A 20,898-nucleotide genomic window follows, 5' to 3' on the forward strand; every position below is an offset into this window, starting at 1 on the left:
CCATCTCAACAGTAACCCCGAGTCCATAGGAACAGTGAAGGGGCTCGGTAGATCCAGGATAAGAAGGAAATATCCTGACGGTGCAGAGATATTGGCTTTGATTAAAGTCGCGGAACTGCTCTTTGACGGTGTATTCGGGATACCAACGGTAGCCCGTCTCGATCATTACCCGGACTAACATAGCAGTATGACCGGGCACGTCGAGGCACCGGGTCAGGCGAACCACTTGGTTTTGAACACGGTTCGCCATCTGAAAGCACAACCACAATGCAAAGACATCAGAATTTCTAGGGAAAATTGGACAGCATAACAGTTGTAAATGCTCAGAAAAAGATTTGAGACATCCACAACAGTTTGCAATACCACTCAACAACATCATATCAAGATTCTGATCCAATTAGCAACATACTAAAATAGTAGAAACTGAACTGGGGTTTGTAGCATCAATCCTATAAGCTACTACGAATTAGTAACACATGAACCTGATAGAAGGAGAGAGCCTAGTCCTTAACCCACGTTGAATGAGAAGAGAATGACTCAGATCAGAGGCATAGGGTAAAGGAGTAAAAGAGCCTTACGTTCCCTCCCACAACCAATTCCCCTACATATAACTAAAGCATTTCTAGACTCGACATCGACCAGTTTGGCTCAACGAACCTACAGGCAGTCCAGCTCTGATGCCAACGCTGTCAGGACCCTGATTCCAAGTCACATCGATCTAGCCGGTAACACCTCATATCACTTTGCGGCCTCACGCACGGTATCCCACGTGTGTGGCCTTACCATGGCCCGGGACCGTTTGTGCCTTTTGGCTCACGTATATGATAGTGTCACTAGCATCCATATGATAGAGAACCCGGGCCGACATGGCTAGTCATGAACCCAAAGCGGCACAGACCTATGGAGACAGGCATACATGAATCACATCGAGCATGTCGGTCATCAGCGATTGATTCCGGGCTGCAGCACTGGGCTAACAGGACTCCGGGGAACCCGGGCTGTAGTAGGCTAGGCAGGACTCCGGAAGTCACAGCGTGACATTTCCCCGAAGGGACAGACATAGGAACGAAGTGAAACACATGCCGGCCAGTCAAGTGTCCTAAGCAGTAGTGCTAGGCTAGCAGGACTCCGGTGAACCGGGCTGTAGCGGACTACTATGGCTCGAGGAACACTAGACTACATTTCCCCATAAGAAAGGCTGCCAAGGATAAACAACTAGATTGTCGGATCCCACTCATACCAAGCATTTCAATCATACACACAATATGCCCGATATGAGTACATACAACATGGCATCACAACGAAACTCTACAACTCAAGTACTTTATTTAAAGGCTCCAGGGAGCCATACATAACATGTTCATACAGATAGGGGTCACATGACCCGACACTCAAGTCATACAAACATACAAGCACATGCGGAAGCAACTAGTCTGAGTACAGACTCTAGAAAGAAAGAAGGCTTCTCGAAGCCTGTCTATCTACATAGGGCCCTCCATGGCCAGGATCACCACCTGGGTGGCTAGTCACTCATCGACGTCAAGGTCTACGGAGAACCCATCAGAGGGGGAGGTGTTGTCGTCTGAAAACAGTAATTAAGCAAACATGAGTACAAAGGTACTCAGCAAGGCTTACATCAGAACCTACTATACATGCTTATTCTCAAGAAGGTGGTGGGGTTAATGCAGTAAGCCAGCTTTGACTCTTGGCTAAGCTATCCTACGGAACTTCACCAGTAAAATAGTTTTCGCACACGCGTCCACTACTCACCAACACAATACTCCACCGGGGATCCTCCCTCATCATCCTACGAGAGGGCCATCCTCGGTACTCACACTTATCTTGAGTCTTTTATTAGTACCCATTAACTTGTCTATGAATTGTATAGGCAACCAAGTAGTCCTTTACCGCGGACGCGGCTATTCAAATAGTTTTATACCCTGCAGGGGTGTACTTCTTCATACACGCTTTCACCACTTACCGCTGTTTACACGACATGTACTCGGCAACCTTCAAGCGGAAGCCCAGCGAGGGTGTCGGCCACGGCCTACCTAAACACTTAAGTCTCTAGTCCAGGTTTATCGCCTATCCAGGTTCCATCCGCTGGGAGTCCGGCCGAGGTTTCCACATACGGCCCCGAACGATGTGAACAGGTATCCTGAGACACCAAACGGGTGACTCGGTACATCATGCCACGGTGTATCTACCGCAACATAGCCCACCCCTAGGGTCAGCGCTACGCACGGCCGCCAACACATAACCTACAAACACCAGAAACTATTTGCAACTCCTAGACAGAGTAGTAGGGTGGTTAAGAAGCCGAGAGGGTCAATTAAGGATCCCAATGCATGGTAGTAGCTGAATCTTAAATCACACATACAGATCTCAGTTCTTAGGGACGGCCAATGAAACAACCCACCATGTACTCCTACATGGCCTCTCATCGATACCTTTACCAAAACATGTTCAACACATCCCTCACATTACCGGCATAAGCATTTCACTCTGGCCCATCACCCAGATGAACCAGACCTGACACAACTCTAAGCATAGCAGGCATAGCAAGGTAGGAATCACATACATGGCTCAATCAACTCCTACACATGCTAGTGGGTTTCATCTAGTTACTGTGGCAATGACAGGTCATGCAGAGGATAAGGGTTCAACTACCATAGCACACAGCAGTTTGAATCGGAATGATCAATGGTTGCTTGCCTGATGGAGTGGTAGTGGGATACTGCCCTTCAGTTGGATACTCATGAATATCCTCGGAGGCAGAACCTACCACGAAGAACACATCGGAACACAATCAACACATGACGATATGCAACAATATGATGCATGCTATGACATGGCAATATGAATGTGTCTTGGCCTAATGCAAGCTATAATAGAAAGGAATGAACTCATTTGAATCAAAGATTCAAATATTAGCTCATTAAACATGGCCTTAATAGTGCATTTCCTTATTCTGCTTAAACAGCAAGGTAAACTTGTTTTGTCATGCATGAAACCATTACAGATGGATAGATTGAAATTTTCTGATCATTTTTCATATATAAATCTTTGCATTTGGAGCTATGGTTGATTTTCTATGATTTTTAGAAGTTTTAACTATTTTCTGGAAATTCCTGAATAAAAATAAATCCAGAAAATGCATTACTGCGTCAGCATTGCGTCATGCTGACCTCAGCAGGGCAAAGGCGCCAGCCCAGATCAAACCTGACTGGTGGGCCCCTTCTGTCAGCCTCTCAACTAATTAACAGGATTAGATTAACACTAATTAGCTGTTAGTGGGGCCTGGGCCCACATGTCAGTGACTGATTTAATTAAAATTAATTAAAACTAATCCTAAATTAATTAGCAGACCGGCCCCACCTGTCATAGACTCAGGGGGGTCTACCTGGGCCCACCCAGGAGTCAAACTGGGTCAAACTCGCCGGCGACTCGACGCCGGCGAGGCCCGAGACAGTGGCGCAGCTTGGAAAACGCCCACAGGGCACGGGCGAGGCCGTTCTTGGGCTCGTTGGAGAGCTCTTGCAGTCACGCATCTAGTGGTGGTGGAGGTCGGGCCTACGGTGGCCGGAGACGACGACGGCGAGCTCCAAGGCGGCGGCCGGAGTTCGGCCATGTGTGGGGAGTGGGCTGCGGCGTGCAAACACGGAAACTGAAGCGCTAGCGAGGCACTACGCGATGCGGCAAGCACATTGCATAGCACGGGAGGACCAAATGGTCGCCGGAGCGATGCCGGCGATGAGCTCGAGCGGAGACGAGCTTCGGCCATGGTGGAACTATGGCCTAGAGGGTGCAAACGCGTGGGAAAGAAGAGGGGAAATGCGGCGGAGCTCACATGGAGGTCGATGAGCAGCTCAGTGGGCTTGGGGGCGACCGGAGCGAGGCGAATCGATGAACAGCCTCCGGCGGGTACCGAGGTTGAAGACGATCCGATGGCGGCGATGCAGGGCCTCCGGCGATGCGTGGCTCGGTGGGGAGGGCGAGGGCGTCGCGGCGGAGCTTCTGGACAGGTCAGAGAGGCGAGGGGGTGACGGAGAGCGCGACTACGGTGGTGAGACGGCGACAAGCTCGTCGGCCATGGTACGGGAGAAGGTGAGGGAGACGAGGGGAGAGTGCGCGAGGATGAGAGGGGGACGTGGGGGTCGCGTGGCACCCCTAGGCGTCTCCAGGCGTCGGCGGAAGCAGGAGGTGGCCGGCGTGTGGCCGCGGGCGCAGGCCACGCGCTCCGCGTCCTTTTGGCACGAGGAGGACGACGACTGGCAGAGCCAGTAGGCTGGGCCGAGCCAGGTGGCTGGGCCAGCACAGGTAAGGCCTGGGTGGGCTTCCCTCTCTCTCTCTCTCTTTTTATTTGTTTCTGTTTTTCTAATTAACTGCAACTGTTGGGCTTTCAATAAAATACTAAAATGTTTCCAAAAATCCTGAAAATAATTGTGGGCTCTGTTTAGATTATTTCCAACAGCAAACATTTATTTCCAGGATTATTTGAGCATTTAAATTATTTTATAGCATTTAAATGCCCAAATGCAAATACTTATGATTTAATTCAATGACCTTCCGTCGACCTAGAAAATTGTGCACCAATTTTGCCAGAGGTTTTAACCCAAGACAAGGAGGGTGAACTTTTTATAAGGGCATTTCAGGTTCATTGAAAATAATTTTAGTAAACCCTAGTTGTTTCCAGGGGGGTGTTGGGGGTTTCTGCTTTCCCCATTTCAAATTTAAGAGAAATTTAAACATGATGCACACTCTAATGCTTGAACTAGGTGGGGTGTGACATCCGGCGCCGGCGGACGTTGTCCGGCGCGCGGAGGAGTGGATCTAGGGTTTAGGGGGGAGGGGAGACCCGTGAATTTCGGAGGGGGTGATATTTATAGGCATAGAGGGAGCTAGGAGTGTCCAAATGAGGTGCGGTTTTCAGCCACACGATCGTGATGGAACGCTCTAGATGATGGAGAGGGTTTTGGTTGGTTTTGGGCCAAATTGGAGGGGTGTTGGGCTGCAACACACACGAGGCCTTTTCGGTCCCTCGGTTAACCGTTGGAGCATCAAACGAAGTCCAAATGGTACGAAACATGACAGGCGGTCTACCGGTAGTAAACCAAGGCCGCTTGGCAAGTCTCGGTCCAATCCGGAAATGTTTAATCTCCACACACGAAAGAAAGGTAGAAATGACCACCGGAGGAGAACGAAGCGCCGGAATGCAAAACGGACAACGGGGAAAATGCTCGAATGCATGAGATGAACACATATGCAAATGCAATGCACATGATGACATGATATGAGATGCATGACAACGACAACAACACACGGAGACAAAAACCCGAACCCGAGAAAATAAAATAACTTAAAGCCGGAAACGGCAAGAGTTGGAGTACAAATTGGGAAAGTCATATCCAGGGTGTTACAACACTCCACCACTACGAAAGGATCTCGTCCCGAGATCTAGGACTGAAAGAACGCCGGGTATTCAGAACGGAGGTGATCCTCGCGTTCCCAGGTAGCTTCACGGTCAGAATGGTGTGACCAATTGACTTTGAGGAATTTGATTGACTTATTACGAGTCTTGCGTCCAGTCTCTTCAAGCATAGCAACGGGGTGCTCACGATAGGAGAGATCTTCTTGGAGCTCAATGTCATCGAAGTTGACGGTGCGGTCAGGAGTCTTGAAGCACTTTCGAAGCTGAGAGACATGGAACACATCATGAACATTTGCAAAGTTTGAAGGAAGCTCGAGTTGATAGGCGAGGTCACCTCTCTTGCTGACAATCTTGAAAGGTCCCACGTACCTAGGGGCAAGCTTCCCTTTGATACCGAAGTGACAAGTACCTTTCATAGGAGAGCCGCGAAGGTAAACATGATCTCCGATCTCGAAAGCCAAATCGCGGTGCTTACTATCATAGTAGCTCTTCTGGAGGGATTGGGCTGCTTTGAGGTTATCTCGAATGACTTTGCACATTTCCTCTGCCTCTGTGATTAAGTCATTTCCGAGAAGCTGACGTTCACCGGTTTCAGACCAGTTGAGAGGGGTACGGCACTTCCTGCCATACAGAATTTCAAATGGGGCCTTGCCCGAACTTGCTTGAAAACTGTTGTTGTAGGAGAATTCAGCATAAGGAAGACAATCCTCCCACTTCATGCCGAAGGAGATCACACAATCCCTGAGCATATCTTCAAGAATCTGGTTGACACGCTCGACTTGACCGCTAGTTTGAGGATGGAAAGCTGTGCTGAAGCGGATGTTGGTGCCCATGGCCTTCTGAAAAGAATCCCAAAACTTGGAGGTAAAGATGCTGCCACGGTCTAAAGAGATCACTTGTTGAATACCGTGCAGAGAGACAATCCGAGAGGTATAGAGTTCCGCCAATTGAGCTGTAGTGATCGACTCTTTGATAGGCAGAAAGTGAGCCACTTTGGTGAGCTTGTCGATGACAACGAATATAGCATCATTGCCACTCTTGGACTTTGGAAACCCAGTCACGAAGTCCATTTCAATGTGGTCGAACTTCCATTCTGGAATGGGAAGAGGTTGGAGGAGACCAGCTGGCCTTTGGTGTTCTGCCTTCACTCTTCTACAGACATCACATTCATTCACGAACTGAGCAATCTCGCGCTTCATTCGAGTCCACCAATAAGCCTGCTTGAGGTCCTGATACATCTTCGTGCTCCCAGGGTGGATGGAGAGGAGAGAATTGTGAGCCTCGTTCATGATCATTTTACGGAGGTCACCTTTGGGTACAACAATACGATCCTCGAAGAAGAGAGTATCCTTGTCATCAAGGCGGTAGCACTTGTACTTGGGTTGACTCTTGGCAATCCCAATCTTCACCTTTTTCACCATAGCATCAAGAAGCTGGGCTTGGCGAATCTGGTCTTCCAAGGTAGAAGAGACTTGAAGGTTGGCTAGGAAACCTTGAGGAACAACTTGCAGATTAAGTTTGCGGAAAGCTTCAGAAAGCTCAGGTTGATAAGGCTTGAGAATCAGACTATTGCAATAAGACTTCCTGCTCAATGCGTCAGCAATCACATTGGCCTTGCCTGGAGTATACTCGATACTCGGATTATACTCTTTAATCATTTCGACCCATCGAGTTTGCCTGAGGTTGAGATTAGGCTAAGTGAAGATGTACTTGAGACTCTTGTGGTCAGTGAAAATGTCCACTTTTCTTCCCAATAAGAGATGTCTCCAAGTCAAAAGAGCATGCACAACTGCCGCTAACTCGAGATCATGAGTGGGGTAGTTCTTCTCATTGGGCTTCAACTGGCGAGAGGTATAAGCAACAACTTTCTTCTCTTGCATCAACACTGCGCCAAGACCTAGGAGAGAGGCATCACAAAAGACCTCGTACGGCTTGGATTCATCACAAAAGAACTGGAGCAGTGATCAATTTCTCTTTCAAAGTGTTAAAAGCAATGTCACACTCCAGAGACCAAACGTACTTGATGTGCTTCTGGAGAAGATTTGAGAGAGGCTTCGCGATCTTAGAAAAGTTTTCAACGATTCTTCGACAATAGCTTGCGAGACCGAGGAAGGTATGGAGTTGCTTCATGTTCTGAGAAGGTTCCCAATTCATAATTGCAGACACCTTCTCAGGATTCACCGCAATGCCCTTGGCAGAGATGATATGACCAAGATAAAGAACCTCATCGAGCCAAAATTCTCACTTGGAGAACTTGGCGTAGAACTGATGTTCCCTGAGCTTATCGAGTACCAAACGCAAGTGCTTGGCATGATCTTCCTTGTTCTTCGAGAAAACCAGAATGTCGTCGAGATAGACCAAAATGAAGTCATTGGTGTAGGCATTGAAGATGAAGTTCATCATGCGAGAGAACGTCGGAGGAGCGTTGACGAGGCCAAAAGACATGACAGTGTATTCATATGAACCATAGCTTGTCCCGAAAGCCGTCTTGGGAATATCTTGCTCACAGATACGAATCTGATGATAACCCATACGGAGATCAAGCTTGGAGAATACTTGGGCACCTTTGAGTTGTTCAAACAGCTTGTTGATGTTGGGAAGTGGGTATTTGTTCTTGATGGTCTTCTTGTTCAATGGACGGTAATGAACACAAAGTCAGTTCGTTCCATCCTTCTTCTTCACAAAAGAACACCACAACCCCACGGAGAAGAACTAGGCCGGATGAGACCCATTTTCTCTTGAATATCGAGTTGCTTCTTCAGCTCCTTCAACTCTTCAGGTCCGAGCTTGTAAGGACGCTTGCACACTGGTTCCGTGCCGGGCTCAAGATCAATAACGAATTCAACTGGCCGGTGCGGAGGCATTCCTGGAAGCTCTTCTGGAAAGACGTCTTGATATTCGCAAACGACTGGAATTTGCGAGATGGCATCCAGTTCACCCTTCTCATTGAGAGAAAACAGATGGATGGTATTATCCCGAGCGGCAAAGACAATTACATCCTGAGACGAATGAGTCAATTGAATCTGCCTTGCTACACAATCAAGCTGAGCCTTGTGCTTAGAAAGTCAATCCATCCCGAGAATAAGATCAATATCCGAGTTACCAAGGATCATTGGAGAAGCCAGAAACTTGAAATCACCCATCGAGATAGAAATATCCGGAACCTCGTAGTTAGCGAGCAAACATCTGCCCGGAGAGACAACTGCTAATGGCTTATGCATAACTTGAGAAAACCGCCCATGCTTAGATGCAAAAGGTCTCGAGACAAAACAATGCGATGCACCAGTGTCAAAAAGAACTTTTGCGGGAACATCATTAACAGGAAGGTTACCCATGATGACATCTGATGAATCCTCTGCCTGAGCTGCATTCACCATATTGACCTTGGCGTACTTGGGGTTATGCTTGACCACAGTTGTACTTGCCGATCTCACAGGAGGAGGAGGATGAAGACGCCTCTGGTTGAAACACTTGTTGGCATAGTGACCCTTCTGTTGGCACTTGTTGCACGTGACCTCTGAAAGCGGACGGTGATACGGAGCACTCGATCTTGGAGCTTGAGACGAAGTCTTGTTCTAAAAGCCAGGGTTGGGTGGGTGGGAAGATCCACTGCCACCTTTGCTCTTCTGCTGATACGGCTGAAGAAACGGAGGAGGAGGAAGCCAATACTTCTGCTGCTTGGCCACTTGAGTAGAGGAAGAAGGAGTAACATCTCTGACTCGCTTCTTGGAAGCATCACACCTTAGTTGAGCGGCCTCTTGCTTCAATGCCATGTTGTAGAACTCATCGTACCTCAAAGGCTCAAAGAGAACAAGAGCTAGCTGAATTTCTTCTCTGAGACCACCCCTGAACTGGTATATCATGCTCTTCTCATCAGGTACGTCCTGCTTGGCAAAGCGGGCGAGCTTCTGAAACAACTTGTTGTAGTCATAGACAGACAAAGAGCCTTGCTTCAGGTTGCGGAATTCCTCATGCTTGCTTTCAACCACGCTCTGAGGGATATGGTGAGCTCTGAAATCTTGACGGAATTCATCCCAAGTGATAACACGTCCACCTCTGGAATCCTTGTACTGCTGGAACCATTCTGCAGCTTGATCTTTGAGTTGGAAGGAAGCGAACTTGACGAAGTCCTCAGGCCTGACGTTACTGCACTCGAAATGCTTGCATAGATCCACAAGCCAATCGTCAGCATCGGTTGCCTCAACACAATTGCTGAAAGTCTTTGGCCCGTTAGCAAGGAACTGGTTGAGTGTAGCAGAGTGATTCTGATTGTTGCCTTGGTTCCCTTGGTTGCCTTGATTGCGCTCTTGGAGAATTTGCATGATCAACTGTGTGTTTGCATTGGTTGCGGCCATCACAGCTTGCCATGCCTCCGGAGGAGGTGGAGGTGGTGGTGGATCAGGATTCGGAGTCGTGCGCGTTGGAGGAGCCATCCTGAAGAGGTTGACATCCATTAGCACATTGATAGAGAAATATTGAAGCTGAATCCAACGGAATGAAAATTGCAACATATAGTCTTCACATCCGAACAAAATGAACGAATGCATTCCTCTTGAAATGGTCACATATCCATAAATTGAGAAGCCACTTAGAATTAAGGTAGAGAAATAAATCAACAAGGTACGGATCAAGAACGAATACTCGGTAAGAAATCCCAATCTCAGACCAAATATCCGTGGAAGAAGAAACTAGAGCTACAAGAATTCCCACCTATGAAACTCCCGAACCTTTCCGGTTATGCAATCAGGTGTTGGGGATACAGGGGAAGCATAATATCTCACCCAAATCTAGCAAATCCTACATCCATCTGTATCCATCCTTCAACACATAACCGAGAAAAACTTCGAAAACCATCTACCTCAACCTTCGAAAAGCATCTGTTATACAAGTTATGGCGATACTCCCGAACTCCCGCCCCAGTACTGGGTGGCGTCGAGGTTGTCTCACCAACGAACTGCATAAAAGTGATTTTCGATGTCGGCGTACTAGACTCAGGTATTCCAGAACTGCAACGATAAAATTATGACGGCAACACCTCAGAGCTCAACTCCCCGGGACACTTCCACAAAACCCCTGACAGGAGGCACCAAGACAATGTTCTCGTCATAAAACCATCGGAACGATTCCAAGATACCCGCGTGATCCTAATTTTTTTGTGAAATTTGAGAAGAGAAGAGTCAAAACTCTACGTCAGGATGCCTTACCAGAGCGATGAGGAGACAGGGAAGTAAAAAGAATTCCTAGACTCTCCGATATATAATTCCTAAATGACTCAAAACATTTTTTCTAGACACAACTCGGCCGCTAATAACGATCAAGCAATGGGGCTCCTAAGGTCGGGGAAGGATCTGATTACCAACTTGTAACACCCTCGATGCGACTATATCTCCCACATGTCGAGGCACGACTTAGAGGCATAATCGCATTGAAGGCATATGTCGCAAGTAAGGTAATCTTCACAACATCCCATGTAATATAAATAATAAAGGGGAGATAACATAGTTGGCTTACGCTCGCCACGTCAATCAAGGTACATAAATAACATTACATCATCCAAACACTCATGGCCCGACTACGGCGCCAAAATAAAAGATAACCCAACATGCGACACGGTCCCGATGACCCCCAACTGGGCACCACTACTGATCGTCAGGAAAGGAAACATAGTAATGTTGAGAGTCCTCGTCGAACTCCCACTTGAGCTCGAGCGCGTCACCTGGAGCGGAATCATCAGGCCCTGCATCTGGTGTAATAGTAATCTGTGAGCCACAGGGACTCAGCAATCTCGCACCCTCGCGATCAAGACTATTTAAGCTTATAGGTAAGGCAAGGTAAATATAAGTGGAGCTGCAGCAAGCGACTAGCATATATGGTGGCTATCCTGTTTGCAAAAGAGAGCGAGAAGAGGAGGCAAAGCGCGAACGAGAAACTAGAGGACATCCTGCACAAACATTACTCCAACACCGTGTCCACTTCCCGGACTTCGCTGAGAAGAAGCCATCACAGTAACTCACACGGTTGATTCATTTTAATTAAATTAAGGTTCAAGTTATCTATAACCGGACATTAACAAATTCCCATCTGCCCATAACCGCGGGCACGGCTTTCGAAAGTTCAAATCCCTGCAAGGGAGTCCCAACTTAGCCCATGACAAGCTCTCACGGTCAACGAAGGAATAGACCTCCTCCCGAGACGTTCTGATCAGACTCGGTACCTCGGTTCTTCAAGACACTTCAACAGGTTAAAGCAAGACCAGCAACACCACCCAGATGTGCCGACAAATCCCGATAGGAGCTGCACATATCTCGTTCTCAGGGCACACCGGATGAGCAAGACGTCGGGTAGGCCAGCCCAGAGTTGCCCCTGGTAGCCCCGGACATCGCTCGGTTGGACCAACACTCAGAGGAGCACTGGCCCGGGGGGGCTAAAATAAGATGACCCTCGGGCTCCGGAAACCCAAGGGAAAAAGAGGCTAGGTGGCAAATGGTAAAACCAAGGTTGGGCATTGCTGGAAAAGCTTTAATCAAGGCGAACTATCAAGGGGTTCCCATTATAACCCAACCGCGTAAGGAACGCAAAATCCGGGAACATAACACCGATATGACGGAAACTAGGGCGGCAAGAGTGGAACAAAACACTAGGCGAGAGGCCGAGCCTTCCACCCTTTACCAAGTGTATAGATGCATTAAGATAACATGGTAATATAATGATATCCCAACAAGTAAATAAAAGTTCCAACAAGGAACGGCCTCCAATCTTCACCTGCAACTAGCAACGCTATAAGAGGGGCTGAGCAAAGCGGTAACATAGCCAATCAACGGTTTGCTAGGACATGGTGGGTTAGAGGTTTGACATGGCAATTTGGGAGGCTTGAAAGCAAGTGGTAGGCATAGCAGCATTGGCATAGCAAAAGAGCAAGCATCTAGCAAAGCAAAGATAGTAGTGATTTCGAGGGTATGATCATCTTGCCTGCAAAGTTGTCAGAGTTGACTGGATCCTCGAAAGCAAACTCAACGGGCTCCTCGTTAGCGAACTCGTCTCCCGGCTCTACCCAAACAAGACAAACAAGCAACAAGGACACAATCAACCACGTGCAAGGATCAAACAATATGATGCAAAGATGGTATGTTATGCGGGATGCGATGCGGGATGCATATGCAAGATTTGACAGGGAATGCATGAACCTGGCCTCAACTTGGGAGTCCAAATGTGCCACTGGAAAGATGAGATGAAATCGCTTGAAAACAATATAAAGAACGTCGGAATCGGAGTTACGGTTTGGAAATGGCAAGCAATTCAAATATGGCCACATTCTGCGATTTACAGCAAGTAGCCATCTAAATGCAATGGATGAACAAGCTACAGCACCCAAACATGGCATCCAAATACATGGTAGGGATGCATTCAAGATGCTTAACAAAAGTCTAGCACTGAGCTACGGCCAATTCATCCATTAACAGGTTCAAACAAGCATGGAAAAAATGCATTTGACGAACAGATTTCAGACTTTGTGAAATTAACACTTGTCTGGAATTTCAGATCATATAGCACTCTTCGTAGCAACAAAACTACATGCTATAGGACCTGAACATGGCAACGTAAAGCATGGCATGGAGCTACTCAACGAGCTTAACAAAAGTCCCTTAGTGGCCTTGAGCCAAAAGGGATCAGAAAATACAATTGCAAGCATGTGAACATGGCAAAAACATAATCAGTTCTCAGACTTAGTGAAAACTGGAGCATGCTGAAACAGATATCAAGTAGGCATGTTTACGAGCTCGATGCACTCACTACGGAGCAAGTCATGATAAGCTAAGCATACACCCATCAAGAATACACAAAAATCAAGCTAGACATGGCAAGAACAATAACATAGCATGCACGGATCAACTACAACATCATCGGCAAAATTGCTAACAAGTAGACAATCTGCCCAGATTCACGAAGTAGCAAAAGTAGAGCTCGATTGACTCAAGATAGGGTGCTCCATAATTGCAAACAAAGACATGGATGGATAGAGCACTACAATATTAACAAAACATACTTACTGATCATCCTCAAAAGAGGCACGGATCACTAGGAAACAACATGAACATATGGCCATATGAGATAAACTGGTCAAGGACTTAGCAAGCTTGTGCTAGTCACCACACACATCACAAAAATACATGGGTTGCACCTCTGGAAAGATGGCAAAACCCTTAACAAAACATATGTAGAGCTCATGAGCATATCATGCACACAATAATCATGGCAAAGTTGACAAATATCTAAAAGGAGCAGCAAATCTGACAAATATCTCAAGTAGCACTCTTCCAACAGCATTTCGAGCATCAATATGAACTCAAATGAAAATGATGCAATGAAATGAAATGATGTACTCTCTGAGATGAACATTTTGATATGCTATATGCCAAAAACGGAGTTACGGATGCAAAGTTACGATGCAATGAACAAGAGCATATAAGCTAGGGTTTCGGGCAAAACTCAACCGTGTTTTGGATCTAGATCCATATCTGGCCGGGCGCGCGGATCGAGGTCGCCGGAGCTTCGCCGGAGACGTCGCCGTGGAGGAGGTCGACGGCTTGCCGGACAACGAGGGAGGCCGGAGAGGACGTCGGGGAGGCGCGGCGAGGCGGAGCTGCTCCGGGCGCGGCGAGGAGGCGGTGGTGCGGCGGACGGCGAGGCGGCGGTGGTGCGGTTGGCCGGTAAGGCGGCGGCGGAGGGCGGCGATCGAGGCGCGGGCGGCGGTAGGCCGGGGGCGGCGTGCGGCCGGTTGGGCCTCGGGAGGGCCCGTCCTGGGCTCCCCGGGCTGGTGATGTGGGCGCGGGTGCGGGCGAACCACGGCTCAACACATGTCGGCGGTGGGACGGAGCGGACGCATCCGGCGCTGGCGGACGTTGTCCGGCGCGCGGAGGAGTGGATCTAGGGTTTAGGGGGGAGGGGAGACCCGTGAATTTCGGAGGGGGTGATATTTATAGGCATAGAGGGAGCTAGGAGTGTCCAAATGAGGTGCGGTTTTCGGCCACGCGATCGTGATCGAACGCTCTAGATGTTGGAGAGGGTTTTGGTGGGTTTTGGGCCAAATTGGAGGGGTGTTGGGCTGCAACCCACACGAGGCCTTTTCGGTCCCTCGGTTAACCGTTGGAGCATCAAACGAAGTCCAAATGGTACGAAACTTGACAGGCGGTCTACCACTAGTAAACCAAGGCCGCTTGGCAAGTCTCGGTCCAATCCGGAAATGTTTAATCTCCACACACGAAAGAAAGGTAGAAATGACCACCGAAGGAGAACGAAGCGCCGGAATGCAAAATGGACAACGGGGAAAATGCTCGAATGCATGAGATGAACACGTATGCAAATGCAATGCACATGATGACATGATATGAGATGCATGACAACGACAACAACACACGGAGACAAAAACCCGAACCCAAGAAAATAAAATAACTTAAAGCCGGAAACGACAAGAGTTGGAGTACAAATTGGGAAAGTCATATCTGGGGTGTTACATCCACTGCCAAATGCTCCTTGAGATCCTGGCTATACTGCATGCACCATGACTTAGGGCGGCGCTTATTTGGTGGAGGGGTTGGTGATTTGGGTGGAAGGTGTCGCGCTCGCGCCTGCGGTCGGGGCATGTGGGATGTGGAAGGAGGAGGAGGATGGGGGTCGGGTGTGGATTACCTGCCTAGATAGACAAGGCTTAGCACCGTGATGGAGGGTTGCCGATGAGGAGGCGGTGCTGCAAGCAAGGACTGAATGTTTCAACTTGGAAAGGAAGGTGGAAAGAGGGGAAATGTGGATTTTGGTAAGGGGGAGGGGCGGGGAAGTAGATATTTCCATGAAAGATGAAAATTTAGAATCCCTTCAGCCAAGAAACTGGCACGCAAAGTGTCGTCAAACACGGTCTCTTATTCATAACTTTGTACGATATGTGGACATCACAAACGATTCAGATAGCTTCACTCATGTGTGATGATTTTGAATGTCAAAAGTTTTGGTTCGAATTTCCATGGTTACAGTGGTCATCCACGTCATTGCATAATTTGGGTACACAAAGGAGACTACAACACACCTACACTTCTTAATCGAGTAAGTTCAGCAATTAAACAAAGGTAGCTGACCTAAACATTACTCTAACAAATTAAAGACCGACGCTCTTAATTAAGAAAACAAAGAGTACTACTACGACTGGTGCTCGTCGATCCCCGCCACCGCCTCCATGTCCAGCTCACGCCCGAGGGTCTCCTGGGGAAGGGGCTCCATGGCATCCATCGCACCATACTCGACAAGCATCTCAGCATCAGCGTCTGCCATCTCTTTGGAAAAGGCTGCCACGAGCTTGGCGTGGGCGGATGCGATTTGGGCTTGGATGGGCTCCGTCATCGCAAGGTAGGCGGCGGAGGAACAGGCGGCTGCTCGAACGCTCTCGGTGATTGCCAGCTCTCGGTCGTGGGTTGCTGACTGTTGTCAGAGAAGCTTCACTTAATTTGTGCGGTGACCGCCAGGAGCTGGGCGTGGGCAGCCTCGATCAGGGCTAAGGCCGCCGCTGCGGAACGGACAATTGTTGTGCCACTCTCGTCAGTTGCTATCCCTGAGGCAGATGTTGCTGCCGCCACCTGAGAAGCAATAGCAGCTGTTTGGGCTGCCTTTGCTGCCCGGTCGCAGATTGCGGCCTCGCTCATGCACCTTGTTAGAAGATGGATGGCGGCTACGGCTACGCTCTTGCCCCAGTGGGCTTTCGAAGTTGCCCTCACGATGCGGGTCCACATGCCATCTTTCACCGGCAATGATTGAACAGTGAAATGATATGTGGGGAGCGAGCTAGTGTGCTTGAGACGCCGACTGTGGACTGTAGCTGATTCACCTTCTCGCGTAAGACATTGGCGTACTATACACCAACGGTGCTCCAGGATATTTTGTGCTGCATCTCACACGGTTGCTGATAATAAACTGTGTGCGATCTACTTGATTTTTCATCTTGATTTGAATTACATTATGGGGTCACAGTGGCAATGGATGGTGTTTGAATTTCTAGACCTTTTATCTGGAGTGAACATGCAACTATATGTGTGTCGTAAAAGAACTGGAATTATTCAGGGTTCGTTAGAACATTTTATACACTAAATTGGTTTTCTAGCCATTTCAGGTGCATAATTCAAATTTGAACTACATGTACAATCTCTAGTGCATATAAATTGGTTGAAAAATCAAATATGTGTCCTTGGGTGCATGCTTAGGACCCATGCAAGAAATGGGAATGAATTTCAAACACCAGGGCACCGTTGATTGCTAGCAAAACATTGAGATGCCTGGTTTTTAAATTCTAGTAAATCCAAAATCCGTCTGAAATTCATGAAACTTGGCATGCTATCATGGAGTGGCATCAACATGCCGTGGTAAATTTTTTGTTCCATTTGGGGCAAGTTTGGGTATATGCTTGTAACAAACCGGAGCTTCTCACAACAAGCATGATGGTTTTCGGTAGGGAACGTCCCACCTTTGGGGACAAAACGATATCTATTGCCTCTTATTGCTTTCAAATTTTTTTCTCGTGTCAACATCGAACACCAGGAGGATTGTGTGAATTTATGTGATTTTTCGGGGTTAGTTTGGACATTTTTATGCATTAATAGAGTTTTGAATGCATTTATGTGCATAATTACCTGGCCCGAGACTCTTTGCGCCTTTTGGCTCATGTATATGATAGTGTCGCTAGCATCCATATGACTGAGAACCTGGGACGACATGACTAGTCGTGAACCCAAAGTGGCACTAACTTATAGGGACAGGCATACATGACCCAGCAACGAACGTGTCGGTCATCACCGAGTGAATTCGGGCTGTAGCAACTGGGATAGCAGGACTCCAAAAGACACCGCGTGACATTTCCTCGAAGGGACAGACCCAGGATCGAAGGACACATGCTGGCCAGTCTAAGTGTTCCGGAGCAGTAGCAACTGGGCTAACAGGACTCCGGTAAACTGGGTTGTAGCAGACTACCATGGCTCAATGGAAGCACTAGACTACATTTCCCATAAGAGAGGCTACCAAGGATTGACAACTAGGTTGTTGGATCCCACACATATCAAGCATTTTAAATCATACACACAATATGCTCGATATGTGCAAATACAACATGGCATCACAACAAAACTCTACAACTCAAAGTATTTATTCATTAGGCTCCGAGGAGCCAAGTAATATAAACATGGTCTCATGAGCCCACATACAGAGCGTACAAGAAACAAGCACATGCGGAAGCTTAACTTGTCTGAGTACAGACAACTACAAATGAAAAAGGCTGAGAAGCCTGACTATCTACAAGATCCTACCGAGGGCACAAGATCGTAGCTGAGGTAACAAGCTAAACGTCGAAGTCCACACAGAGCTAGTAGTGAGACTGAAATCTCTCTACAAAAACATAAATTAAGAAAATGTGAGTACAAATGCACCCAGCAAGACTTACATCAGAAGTAACTACATATGCATCAGTATCAACAAAGGGATGGTGGGGTTTAACTATAGCAAGCCATCTTTGACTAAGTGGCTAACCTGAACTACTACTACAAGCAACTCATTTGAGGTGGCGCACACGAGTCCACATATTCACTATATCAATACACCACTATGGATCCGCTCCCGTCTCCCTACGAGAGCGCCATCCATAGCACTGACGCTTATCTTGCGCATTTTAGAGTATCCACTTTCACTTGTCTATGAACTGTACAGGCAACCCAGAAGTCCTTTACCGCAGACACGACTATTCCAATAGATCATTTATAACCTTGCAGGGGTGTAGTTCTTCACACATGCTCTTGCCACTTACCACCATGTACACGTCGTGTATCTCGGCAACCTTCAAGTGGAAGCCTGGCGAGGGAGTCGGCCACGACCTGACTAACCACACAAGTCTCTAGTCCAGGTTTATCGCCTATTCGGGTTCCATCCGTGAGGAGATCCGGCCGAGGTTTTGCTCACACCCCCTAACAATGTGTGCAGGGTTCCCGAGACACCAAATGGGCGCCCGGTACACCGTGCCATGGTGTATCTACCGCATCATAGCCCACCCCTAGGGTTAGCGCTATGCACGGCCTCCAACACATATCCTACAAATGCCAGAAACTAGTTGCAACTCCTGGATAGAGATCAAGGTGGTTAATAAGTCGAGAGGGTCCATTGGTTTCTGGCCCAACGCGTGGTAGTAGTTGTTCATGGATCACAAACATAGAACTTAGTTCCTAAGGACGGTTTCAATGAGACAACCCACCATGTACTCCTACATGGCCTCTCACCTCTACCTTTACCAAATCGTGTTCACACACTTAGCTCACACACAGTAGGTCATGTTCATCACCATTCCAATTCATTCCCGATGAATCAGACCTGACTCAACTCTAAGCAGTAGCAGGCATGACAAATAAGCATGAATGACTAGGCACATCAGGGCTCAAACAACTCCTACTCATGCTAGTGGGTATCATCTATGTATTGTGGCAATGACAGGTCATGCAGAGGAAAGGGGTTCAACTACCACAGCATGTAACAGTTCAATCATTGTTGTCCTAATGCAGTAAAAGGGAGCAGAAGCGAGAGAGTGGGTTTGTATTGGAAAGAAAAAGGGGGTTTTGCTTATGTGGCACTTCTGAAGATAGTATATCTCTTCATCGGTGTCATCGAACTCATCGTCGGAACCACGTCGACTGAGAGGGGACAATTACCGACAAATAAGAAAAAACACAATCAATGCAATGCTCAATATGATGAATGGTCAGGACATGGCAAAATGAGTGTGTTGGTATAATGCAACTACAACCAGCTGGGTTTGAGTCATTTTGAACCAATGGTTCAATCCCAAACTCAACTTATGAATTTAAATAGTGCCTTATCATGTTTTTCACTAAACAGCAAGGTTAAGTTGCTTAGACGTGCATAAAGCTAGTACAGATGGAAAGATTGTATTTTTTTGATCATTTTTCATATATAAATTATTTCATTCTGATATCCAGTTGATTTTCTATGAATTTTAAAAGTTTTGCTAATCTTCTGCCATTTCCAGAATAGAAATAATCCAGAAAATATTTATTGTGCCAGCACTGCATCAGCAGGTCAACTGGGCTGACCAGAGTCAAACCTGACAGTGGGGTCCACAGGTCAGTGACTCAATTAAATAGCAGTGTTAATTATCCAAAAACTAATCCAAAGCTATAGTTAGCAGGGGGTTGGCCCCACCTGTCATTGATCCACAGGGGTCAAAACGGGTCAGCGGGGTCAAACCCGCCAGCGTTAAGCCGCCGGCGAGGTCAGTGGCGGCCAGGGGCTTCAGAAAACCGCTCCGGTGCACCATTCGACATGCGGTTGGGTTCTTCGGGACACTGGTGAAGTGGCGCATCGAACGGTGATGGTTTACGGGCCTGGGGTGGCGGGAAACACCGATGACGAGCACCGCGGTGGCAGCCGGAGCTCGGGCAACGACGGGTTCGGCATTGCAGTGCACTAGGGAATGCATGAGTGTGCTATGTGCTCCTGGTGAGCTACGGAGCACGGCTCCACGCTCGAAAGTGAGCTGCGGTGGCCCTAGCCACGGCAATGAGGAGCCATGGTGGCGGACCTCTCAGGTCCGACGGGTAGGCTAGCTAGGGGATGACCGTGAGAGAGTGAGGTGAGGCGGAAAGAAGAGGGGCTCACGGCAAGGTTGATGGAGTGCTCAGCTAGCTCGAGGACGCGGGGGCTCCGGTGAATCGGCGACGGCGATCGCCGGACAGAGGCGTGGAAGATGACGACGATAGAGGCTTCACAGGGTCTCCGGCCTCATGGGTTCCAACGTAGAGGTGTGCGGCAGCGAGGCGGAGCTCGTGGAGTAGTTGGCTGGTCGTGGGGAGACTGGTGCCCGCGGTGGTCGGTGATGGTGGCGCCGGCCGCACTCGGGTGGGTGAGAGAGAGGGGTCAATGCAAGGGGAGAGAGAGCGCTGAGAGGGGTGGAAGGATCCGGGGGGGTCTGGGCATCTCACTGGTGTGGCTGGAAGAGCCGGGGCTGCGCGCTGGAGCAGGAGGTGGCATCATCAGCCGCGCGCATGCATGCACGCAGCTGCTTCTCCTCCTGGCAGGAGGAAGAAGACGGTGTTGCCCCTGTGAGCTGGGCCAAAACAGGAGTTGGGCCAGGCAGGCAAGTCAGGTAAAGTTACAGGTAAGCTCTCTTTTCCTTTTGTTTCAGTTTTCTATTTCTTCTGAAACTTTAGAGCTTTATTAAAAATACTAAAACTAGCTGAAAAATCATGAAACTTCTCATGCCCACTGTTTGTAATATTTCCAATAGTAAACATTTTAGTTTATGATTATTTGGAAATTTAAAATATTTTATAGTATTTCAGTGCGCAAATGCAAATAGATTATGATTTAATCCAGTGACTTTATGTGTCCTAGAAAATGGTGTACCATTTTTGTCAGATGTCCTAGACCAAGGC

This window comes from Triticum aestivum, chromosome 4A (assembly GCF_018294505.1).
Source record: "Triticum aestivum cultivar Chinese Spring chromosome 4A, IWGSC CS RefSeq v2.1, whole genome shotgun sequence".
NCBI lineage: Eukaryota > Viridiplantae > Streptophyta > Magnoliopsida > Poales > Poaceae > Triticum > Triticum aestivum.